Source organism: Sesamum indicum, linkage group LG10, assembly GCF_026168435.1.
Source record: "Sesamum indicum cultivar Baizhima isolate 11 linkage group LG10, ASM2616843v1, whole genome shotgun sequence".
Classification (NCBI taxonomy): domain Eukaryota; kingdom Viridiplantae; phylum Streptophyta; class Magnoliopsida; order Lamiales; family Pedaliaceae; genus Sesamum; species Sesamum indicum.
In genome coordinates this window covers 4,338,186-4,350,226 of record NC_142666.1, presented here as the reverse complement: position 1 = coordinate 4,350,226, position 12,041 = coordinate 4,338,186, and the positions used below count along the sequence as shown (strand labels likewise).

The window sequence follows — 12,041 nt, the reverse complement described above, 5'->3', positions numbered from 1 at the left end:
TATTTCAATCATTTTGGTGATGTAACAGCTATTTTTGTTATTCCTTTTTGCCCTATTTTTTTTATTTGCAATAATTTAATAAAAATTATAAGAATTTTGTATGCTTCATATAATCCTCACCAATAGTCTACCTAGATCACATGTCTATATTGTGAGGAAAATGGGACTATTTCTATAGTAACATGTTGATTTTCTCGTATTATTTTTTTGAAGTAAAAGCGATGAACTATTATTTATTTTTGAATAATTCAATTACAATTATTAATGTTATATATCAATATCTGACAATTACCAACAACAATAAAATTATATACTATTTATTAATGTCAAATAATCATATCTAATCAACATCTACTATTAAAATAGCTAGAATAAACATTCGACACATTGGTGGGGCTCGAACCAACGATCTTCGAGTCATAGGCCTCATCTTCACTAATTGAATTGGATCTCATCAGCTATTTTATTCTTTTTGTATTATTTGAATGTATTCTTCTATTTAAATTTTAAATGTATTGCATTAATCTTTAAATTTAAATGAATTGAATAATTTAATGAGTAACATATTTAAAACAAAAATGTGAGTTAGGGTTTTTATGTGGTTCGAATTTGGCAATCAAACTTGTCTTTTTCAATTGCCTTTTAAGGGAGGAAGCAGCCATCACACTTTGGGAAAAGCTGTATGAAATGGAACGAAAACGTAAGGAATTGAAACTCTCTTAAATCGATTAGGTATACATAAAATAAACAAACGTCGTTTTCTATGTTTGTACCTTCCATTTGTATGTATAGAAAAGAATTTATCCCTTAGCCATGTTTGTTTTTAGGACTTCTGTCCGATATTCGAATAGGAGAGTCCAATGTTAGTGAGATCGGCCGGTAATTAAATAGGATGAAGGCTTAATAAGAATTCCACCTGGGCTGGTGGGCTTAAACCCCTTTTCGTTTAGTTATCGTGGCACGAAGTTCTTTCTGGATATAATAAATATTTTTTTGTTATTTTTAAATATATTATAAATAAAATTAAAATATATAGATCAATACATCATATTGAAAAATAAAAAAAAGAAAATAAAACTAACTTATCATTTAATATAGGGTTAAATACGTCTTGTCATCCGAACTATGAACGTTTTTACACTTTGGCATATATATATATTTTTTTTGTGTCAACTTACCATCTTAATTTTATAAAATTTTACATTTTGCTATTTATAACTCTTTTTCAACTAAGTTTTTTGTCAAAAAAATATCACATGCAGTTCACATGTGTTATTTAAGGATTATATAATCCAATGTTTTTCACATATGCATAGCATGTGAAATTTTTCCGGCAGAAAAATCAACAAAAAATCGCTCGTATATGGCAAAGTGCAAATTTTACAAAGTTCAGATGGTTGACAAAAAAAAAAAGTTTGAATGGAAACTGCTCATTTTATTTTATTTTCTTTTCTTTTTTTTCCCTATAAATATGTAGAGATGTTTTTATATTATTTTCACTAAAATATCTCTTTTATTATCAATTCTGAGCTTGTGATTGTAAGTTGTAATATTTCAAAGTGAAACTTGGCTATTGATTTTGAAGATTTCGTCGATTGTTTGGTAACTTTGTTTCTTAGTCTTGCAATTACTTGATTATTTTATTTATTTAATTTTTTAGGATTAAAAGCATTTTTTGTAATGTAACTAAGGTTATCTGGCATTTTCGATTTTTAACTTTCTACTATAATATTTTTGGAAGAAACCTCATTTTTCGTTCCATATGTTAGGCCCTGTTCAATTTTGGTCCCATTCATTATAAACATCTTAATTTTAAGACAATATATTTTGATTTGTCTCAATTTACAAAAATCTCAATTTCAGGATAAACACGTGCGTCTCACATACTCTCATGTGCGTCCAATCATAAGATATTATCCTAAAATTGAGATTTTTGTAATGAATTGAACCAAAATTAAACAAGGCCTAATATATGGAACAAAAAATAATATTTTTCCTACATTATTGTATTGCAGCTTTTAATTTTTTGTTATATTGGTCCTTTCTTTCACCGGAGTTCACCCCCATCTGCGAGAAGAGTGAACTCCGAAAGAAAATGACTAAAATCGTGAAAATTAAAAAGGTCTTAAACCCAAATACTACCATGAAAAATTAAAAGACAATAGGAACAGTAGCCCCAATTTTAAAAGGTTAGGTGAGATGTAAATACATTTTTTTAGTGAGAAGTGTGAAATTCACAAGGAAAAATAACTTAAATTGCGAAAATTAAAAAGATGCAAGACCTTTCTAAACAAAAAAAAAAAAACAAAAAAAAAAACAAAACAAAAGTTGCATGACCAAAATGCTACAGTAGAAAGTTAAAGTATGAGAACGCCAAATAGCCCAAGTCAAGGGACTAAAAATGCATTTAAATCGTTATATTATATTAGTTTTTTAAACATAGTAAACTAAAACTTTTTGGAAAAAAATATATTCTCCCTATGCACTCCTAATTGGGTAAGCAGGGCCCTAAGAAAATAAACGATAACATCAGATATTATGTTGTGGATTGATATGTGATTGTAGTCAAGTGTTATGTCTTACATCTGCTGTTATTATATGACGAATATTAGTTGGTTGGTATGATTGTTGTATGCTTGGCTTGCTGCATATGTATATATATATACTGGTTAGTTATACTTATTGCGTAGACAGCTTATTCCATGCCACGTACTTTTGTAGGAGATAGGTCACACTGACTAGCCAAATTGAATTTTGCCTGTGCCGTCACTCTTATTAAGTGGGTCAGTTGTGATGTATGAAGTTGAGAAGGGCTATGTGGTATTTCCTTTTGTCTGGTTTGTATTTAAAATTTTATATAGTTGGATATTGTGTTATCTCCTTTTTAGGTTGTACACATGAGTACATCCATGAAAAGTAAATATTGACTTTTAATGATGTCTATTAACCCTTATGACATTTATATTTTTTTTTTTATAAAAGTTAAATTTATTTTACTTGTTAAATGGGAATTTTTTATAAAATGAGTTGGAATTAAGGAAAGGATATGATAAGGTGATAATTAGTGGTAATAAGGTGTAGAACCATGGGGAGTGCTATATTGGGTGGTCCTATAATGTTAGTTCTACTTATTCACCCTCTTCTAGAAGGCCTTCCCTCGATCCTCCCCCTCCTATTATGATTACTATAAAACCAAAATATGCTTTGAATACCAAAAAATAGAATATTTCAATAGTCCACTTAAAACTTTTACTACACCGTCACCTCAAACAATTTATGAAGAAAATGAATTAATTAATGAATTTGCACAACAACCACCTCTTATTGAAAAAAAAAAAAAATCTCTATGAGTTATAGTCTTCCACCCTGTAGAAATAAACTAGTAAAATTTATTTATTATTTGTTTAATAATGAGAAAAAAACGGGATATTTGTCATATTTGTAAAATAACATTTTGAACAAAATACATAAAACCCCCATTTATTTTAAAAAGTCTGTAAAAAACACCCTCCTATTTTGAGAATAGGCTAAAAACCTCCTCCTATTTTGTTTTAATCAGCTCACGTGCCCTTTCTTTAAACGAGCACACGACGTTATATTTTTTTTCCTGTTTGACCGTTATAGCTCTGATGTACTTACTGCATTTTGACTACAGTCAAAGAGTGAATTCGAAGAGAGAGAAAGAGTTACAGAGAGAAGAGAGAAATTACCAAAGTAAAAATTAGGGTTTTTGGGTCTGAGATTGAGAGGGCGAAAATGAGGAAATTTGATCGAAAAACTTAATTTTGTTTACCCTAAATAGAACCAAAAACACCGCAATTTTAGATTTTGTAGGTTAGATTTGGTGTTTGTGGTCGAGGAGAGGCCGTTCGTGTTCTTGAAGGAGGCCGATAGCTTGTTATTTTTATTTATTTTGAGAAAAATGTTGTAATTCTTGTAAAAGTTTTGGGAAAAACATACTGTTATTGTTTTTATTTGTGTACTTTGTTGTTTAATATTTGTTTTTGTATTTTGGTCCCCCCTCAAACCCAGTTTTTTTGTGTATTACTGTTTTTGGTCCTTCCCCCACCCCCCCACTATGTATAACTGGTAAATCATAGAAATATTTACAATTTTTGTAATAATTCATGGTTACTTTTATATGTTATGGCTAAGTTAGTTTCTTAATCAATTTGCGGAGAATGGTTTTGAGAGACTTTGCAGATTTTTTTGTGTGGTTAGGTGGGGCTATAGAATGGGTACCAACCATTAGATATGTTGGGGGAGGGGGGTATAAGGTCTTTTTTTCCAGGGGTTGATAAAAAAAGATTATTCTATGATAACTTAATAACAATGTAAACTAAAGCTGGGGGCAAGGGTAGCAACGTAGTAATCGATTATTCACTTTCTCAACAAACATTACAAATGTCTATAAAGAAGATAGAAGGGGATGAGAGGATTAGAGAGTTATTGAGAAACTATAAAGGCTATAATGTTATATCAATTTACATTGAAGAAAAAGCAGACCCTTTGTTGTCTATAGATGTTATTGATAATATTCTTAATTTTGAAGAACTTGTGCCACTGTTACAGTATGATATTGAGGGTGCAAGGGGTGAGGCAGGGATTGAGGCTGAGAATCAAAGTGTAGGGTTTGTTTTTTAGGGTGTAGGGGTTGAGATAGGGTTGAAGAAGGGGTTGAGGGTGATAGTGAAGGTGTAAGAGTTGAGGAAGGGGCTGAGGGTGATAATGAGGGTGTAGGGGCTGGGGCTGGGGCTGAGGCTAGGAATGTTGAGGAAGAGGTGGTGGGTGTAGAGGGTGAAGAAGTAGGGGAGAGATAGGGGTAGAAAATGGAATTGAGAATGAAGTGCAAAATAATGAGTCAAATTCTAATTCATCATTAGTTTTTGATTGCCCTTCATGAATGTTAGAGGGCTTAGAGGGTCTTTGGGATGATGATATTTTCACTAGTAGGCCTGAAAACTATACAAGAACAATGCTAAAGACTCTAAGGTCTTTAATGAGAGAAAGAAGAAAAAAAAAGACAGCAAGAGCAACAAAATGAGAGGGGTGAAGGGAGTAGTAGGTTAGATGGACAATGGTTTACCGATTGTGAGGATGAAGAGCTGGGTCATGAGGGAGATGGGTGTCCATTGTGGGATGAGATGATGAATATAGCTGAAGTACACTTGATAGTAGGTGTGAAGTTTGAGACAAGAGCCAAATTTAAGGATGTGCTGAGGGATTGGGCTGTGAAGAGGGGATGGATTTGAAGTTGGTGAAGAATGAAAAATACTTGATACTTGCAACTTGTAAAAATGGGTGTAATTGAAAGTTGAGGACATCTTCTATCATGAAATCCATAACATTTCAGATAAAGTCTATTAAGGAAAAACATGCTTGTGCACGTAAAGTTGAAAATAAGCAAGCCAATTACAAGTACCTTGATAAGATACTTGAAAGGTTTGTAAAAGACAATCCAAATGAGTCTCTTCAATCATTGAAGAACAAAGTCAGAAGAAAATTGCAGATTGACGTTTCAACTCATAAAGTGTGTAGAGCCAAAAAAACATGCTCTCAAATTAGTAACAGGTGATGTGAAAGAGCAATATGCAAGACTTTATGACTATTGTCATATAGTAGTCAAACATAATCCTGGGAACTCCCTAATAATAAAGTTGGATAAAGAAGTTAATTCACCTATTTTACAAAGACTGTATTTTTTACTGAGAGGATGAGAAATGGTTTCATTGAGGGGTGTAAACCATTAATTGGGTTGGATGGGTGCTTTTTGAAGGGGTTATTCAAAGGGCAATTGTTGGCTGCTATTGAGAGGGATCCAAATAACAACATTTATCTAATTGCTGTGGCATATGTAGAGGTTGAGAAATATGATAGTTGGGAGTGGTTTTTGAACCTTTTGCTCAGGGATATAGGGTCACAAAATAAGAGAGGATGGCCTTCATTTCAGATAGGCAGAAGGGATTACTAGAGGTTATTGCTGAACTGACACCTGGAGCTGAACACAGATTCTGTTTGAGGCACATGTACAATAATTTTAAAGGAAAATTTAAAAGACAATAACTTAAAAAGATGTTTTAGAGAGCTGCTTCAACTTATTGTGTTAACCAACACTTGAAAATAAAGGTTGAAATTCAAAAAATGTTCCCAAGAAAAGATACTAAACAAACACCATATGAATGGTTGGCTGAAATACCTCTAATGCATTGTGCAAGATGCTTCTTTCCAAGTAAGACAAAGTGTGATGTGCTTGTGAATAATATGAATGAATCCTTCAATCATATTATCCTTGAGGCAAGAAAATTACTAATAATTCAGATGTTTGAATGGATAAGGAAGAAGTTCATGTGAAGAATTCAAGTGAAAAGAGAGGGGATGAAGAAATATGAAGAGGTTGTGTGTGTCCAGATATCATGAAGAAAATTGAAGTGCAAAGGGTAGAAAGTAGACACTGCTTTCCTTCTTAGGCAGAGAAAGACAAATATGAGGTAATGCATTTTATGCAAAACCACATAGTCTACCTCAAGGAAAAGTTTTGCAGTTATGCATGTTTCAACTTGTGGGATATCCTTGTTGTCATGCCATTGCTACAATTGATTATCATAGATTGAAAGTAGAGGATATCATTGATGAATGCTTCAAGAAGGAAGTATATTTGAAGGTATACAGCCACATGATCCACCCATTGCCAAGGATGCATGATTTTGAAGATTCAAAGATGGTAACAGTGGATCCTCCTCATGTAACAATCAAGATGGGAAGCCAAAAAAAAAATATAGAAGGAAGGACACAAATAATGTGAAGGAAACAGTTTTAAGAAGATATCTTACCCATACCTGTGTAATATGCATGAGAAAATGGCACAATAAAAGAAGTTGCACCAATCCCCCAGACCCCAATTCCAAATTCAAACAAGTATTTTCCTAACTTTAATTATTTATTTGTTCATTTATTACCTAATAGACGTTATTTAATAGCTTTCAGTCACTAATTTTTTGTCTAACTTTAATTATTTTTTTGCAGAATCTCAACCAAAGCAGACAAAAATCCAGCACGTTACATGGTGCACCAGGATCTAGAGGACCTAGTACCCTACCCCATCCACCTTTTAATGAGAATGAGACAAAAATAAGAGGTAATACTATTTTAATATTAGTTTTTTAAATGCTTTACACCACTTTTTGACTTTTTATCTTATGCTGCTGGTACCTCCAATTTATTCCCAACCATCTCAAGATTCACAGCCCCAAATTCCAGTTCAATCCCATTTTTCAGCTCATGATCCACCACCTCAAACAGCCCCAAGACAACCTTCTAAGGTAAGTAATTTTAGCATATCAACCATGCTTCAATTTATGAGGTTTTATAATGAAAAATCTACTTTATAGATACCTAAGCAGAGTAGCAGGACAACACCAGATGAGACTATCACTAGAGGATTTAATGTGCATAAACCATCACATCAATAGGTGTGTCACTTGTTGTATTAATAAAGTAGAATTTACTGGTCTATTTATTCATACCAATGCCTCATTTATTGTGTTTTAGGTTGTTCATTCCGAGCAAATAACTAAACAACCTATCTAACAACAACATCCACAATCCTCAGGAGCTCATCAGGTAATTTCGTAAATATTTCATTGAGTATATGACCCTTTAACTTTATTACTATGAATTAAAATAATTTCATGCAACTACAGCAACAACCTAAAGCTCTTTAAAAGCAGAAAAAGTCCATATCTTCCCCAACTAAATTACTTAAGAGACAACAACAAGATGCTCTAGATCAGTCCTCCCAATTCAAGAGAAAATGTTGTGCCGAGAAAAGTTTGTCTATTTCTTCACTGATAAAGGGTTTGAATAACTCATATAGGCCAGGACAAACCAAGAAAAATGATGAGAAATACTTCAGGAACATCAAAACCCACAAGTAATGTATAAGGTGCAACCGTGGTTCTATTTTTTGTCTATTTTGTGATGTTTAGTGATGAATTTTACAAAAATTGATGGTGTAAATTAGGATTTTTGGATGTATAGATGTTGGCATGAAAATCTAGTTGTAAATCAGGATGAAAATCTAGTTGATATACATGATTCAGTGAATGCACTTTGTCCATTTTAAAGTGAAATGAAATTCATAATGGTTGTTGATTTTGCTGTTGGAAAATTGTGATTATGCATTTTGTTGCTTTTTAATTGTAGGTTCATTAACATTACATTAACAAATTCACTTAACAACATTACATTGACAAATTCATTTAAAGAATACAACAATCATACAAAATAAAATAGCTACAATTAGTGCCCATTTTCTAATTGCCATCTAGCTGCTTCACTTTGCCAGTGAGGTCTCCATACAGAGATCAATTCAGAAAATCTCTCTTCCAATACCTCTTAAATTTGATTCTACCTCTTTTTCCATTTTTGGCATTTGAAAACTTTGTGAGTTTCTACGGGATACACTGATTGGCTCCAACCAACTAAAAAAATTGCATTGTCCAACTCTACATTTGCAGAATAATTTTTCTTCACTTTTTTTTTCGGACCAACAACTCTAATAGTTGGAACTCTTGGGGCGGATAAATCTATCGTTCCAAAAGATTTTTCTAATTGGAACGGACATTGGAACTCTTGAGGAATGGAACCAGGTCGACAATGTCATCATCCTTTATATGCCATCATTTATTTTTGGAACAGCTAGACCATTACGAACAACGTTCCAGATTTTGTGTTACAAATTGTGTTTCTACGGTCATGCCAAAGTTAGAACGGTAAAACTATTGTAACAAAGTTTAGAATGATTTTTAAACATTGGAACGGCCTGCCAATATATAGAATCTATTGTTCCGAAATGAGGTCTAAAATTCGTTGAAAAAAGGGACAGTTGAAAAAATCATTTCAAAATAAGGTACAATTTGAAACGATTTAGATACTTAGACAAACTTATATTACACTACCCTTCCTCAATATAGTATTTGTGGAAAAATGTATGTGTTTCAAGTACCATTTTGAATTGAGTTGTAATTTGGAACGGCCTTAGTGAATAGAAAATTTTGTATTAAATACCTGTTTCACTTGCGTTACAACGGCTAATTTTGAAGTTCCAAACACCATTCCAGTGCCCATTCTAATTTTAGATATATATATAAAATGATGATCGACATGATGGGCATGATGAAGTCAATGCAGGCCATCGCCTCAACTATCGGCCCGTCACAGCCCAACGCCTCTAGTAACGGTCCATCACAGCCTTCGCCAGACCATCATTCCCAAACGATGATGACATGGACCACGCTGACGAGGGCGAAGGAGTGTAGATTAGTTTTTTTTTTAATTTTTGTAAACAAAAACATTTTATATTAACATAATACTTTTTTCATAGTTATCCATGTTTTAATATTAATTTCATTCCATTATTTAGTGTTTATTTAATTAATCATCTTAAAGAAAATAATTAATATTACTATTTAATTATAATTAAAAAATTATTATTTCAAAAGTTTAAAAAATATTTTTTTAAATATAATAATTTAGAAACGGTCTTTTGAACAGTTTCTGAATGTGATTAAAAGAAATGCATGTCATTCCAAATGTAATGACTAAATATCGTCTGAACCATTCCAAAACAAATCCTAAAATCATTGAACATTGTATTTCAAATAAAGGACACAGTCGTTCCAAAGTGTATTCCAATGAAAGATTCAAATTGTGTTCCAACGACTGTTCCAACTTTTTCAAACAAAATAAATATCATTCCAAATTTAATGACTAAATATGGTGGTAACTTTTTCAAAATAAAATTCAACAACCGTTTCAATAATGTATTCCAAACAAAGAAAACAACCATTCCAAAGTATATATATCACTTTGACGTACAACAACCATGCCAAAATATATTTTTAAAGGAGTGGGAGCATGCATCTTCCTTATATTCAAATTTATGTAAATAATTTTATAAAGACCGTTCCAAAATATGAAAAAAATAAAAAAAACAAAACCGTTCCAAATAGAAAAAGAAGTAGTTCAAAAGAAAATTTACATTTTAAGATAGTCATACATATTTTAAAATTCGTTACTACTTAAGAATGGTCACAACACTACCGTTCTAAATAATTAGGTATACCGACAACTAGGATGAAATAGCTTCCGTTCTATGATCGTTTCAAAATTCGATCCAACAGTATCTAGCTAGTAATTTCTTGTTCCAATTATATAAAAAAATATTATTTCGAAACTCATTCCAAATCCCATATATTTTTGTAGTGAATGCTCATTATATTTGTGATTCTAGTTGGATTAATGAATAATTTTTTCTTGAAAAAGGAATAATTGTTACAATTGGTCATGTTGCAATGACATTCATGATTGTTAAATTGTTGGAAAATAATGAAAAAAATTATCAATTACTTTTGATAATGCAACAAATGATATAAAAGTTATTCAATATTTTGTGAAAAATTGCTTCATGTTAGGTGTGTTTGTCATATATTATATATTTGTTTAAACGATGGTTCACATGCCATAGATCTTAGCGAAGAAAAAATTACGTATTGTTTATCAAACATTACGTCCTTATTTGTAAGAACTCAAAAACATAGAAGATTGATATACTAGCGAAAATGACTTTTAGAATTCTATATAAATCTTGATGTTAAATTTTGGTGGAATTCCTTAAAGAAATATATCCTATTATAAAGTAATTACACAATTATACAATGATGAATTATGTGGTTCCAACGGTCAAAATTTTGTCCATTTATACTATTTTTATATTATAAAATATAATTGCTCCACTTAATTAAAATATAAAATAGTTGTATATATTACACTACTTCTAATATAATATTGCATAATATGCTTTGAATTGTAAAATATTTTGATGAGTATGGATACGATGATGTTATAAATGCAATTATAACAAAAATGGAAGAGAAATGGCATTCCTAGATGCAAATTTGATGATTGTAAATATCTATCAAGAGCTTATTATTTATATCTTAAATTTAATAGTAAAATAATCTAGACCAAGAAATAAGTGATATAAAATTTTCATTAGATATTTTGATAGATAAATATTTTTCTATTTAAATATAAATTATCAAGTCTACCATTTGAAACTTTTTCTATTTTAAGTGATGTAAGAAAACTAAAACAATAAATACACGTAAATCCTCATATGAATTAACACATTATTTATAACTACCATTAGAAGATGATAGGGAAATTTGAAATTTTGCGATGCTGGAAGTCAGAACAAAGAAAATTGTCAATTTTTTTTTTTATTTCACGTGATGTACTAGCGTCTCAAATATCTTTAGTAGCTTCTGAAAATACTTTTAGTGCAGGTGAAAGGACAATTACAGATAAAAGAAGTCGATTAAGTTCAAAATCGATGAAATTTTGTGTTTTATGGAAAGAATGGTTAGATTAAGATGAAGAAACAAATAGAACATGAAGGGAACAAAGACAAACTTTCAACGTTTAATGATGAGGATGACGATAATGAAGATGAAGAACCATTTGTACCTTCAATATTTTTCGGGAAAAGTATTATTTTAGTCCGTTAAATATGCTTAATTTTAATTTTAGTCCAATAACTATATCCATTTTTGTTTAGGTCCAGTAACTTATGAAATTGCTTATTTTTAGTTCTTTGGCAGATTTTTGGATAATTTTACCCTTATGCAACTTTTGAAAGGCAGTTTTAGTATGCACTCATAGGGGTAAAAATTGTCCGAAAATCTGCCAGAGGACTAAAAGTAAGCAATTTCATAAGTTACTGAACCTAAACAAAAATGGACATAGTTATCGGACTAAAATTAAAGTTATACATATTTAGAGGACTAAAATAATACTTTTCCCATATTTTTCAATCAGAAGCGAGGTGGTAGAAAATATCGATTTTGAAGGATTATGTTATCTACACGGACAATATTGGCATAGGAAATGATCATCAAATATGCATGAGGGACAAATGATTACCCAATAATTTTTTGCAATATGCACTATATGTTCTTTAAGATGTAATAGTTTTTCTATTT

General features: G+C 31.1%; 1 pseudogene; it reads left to right on the top strand.

The window, feature by feature from the left end:
- Window positions 1–4,404: 4,404 nt before the first annotated feature.
- LOC148785198 (uncharacterized) lies at window positions 4,405–7,469 on the top strand (annotated as a pseudogene).
- The last annotated feature ends 4,572 nt before the right edge of the window (window positions 7,470–12,041 follow it).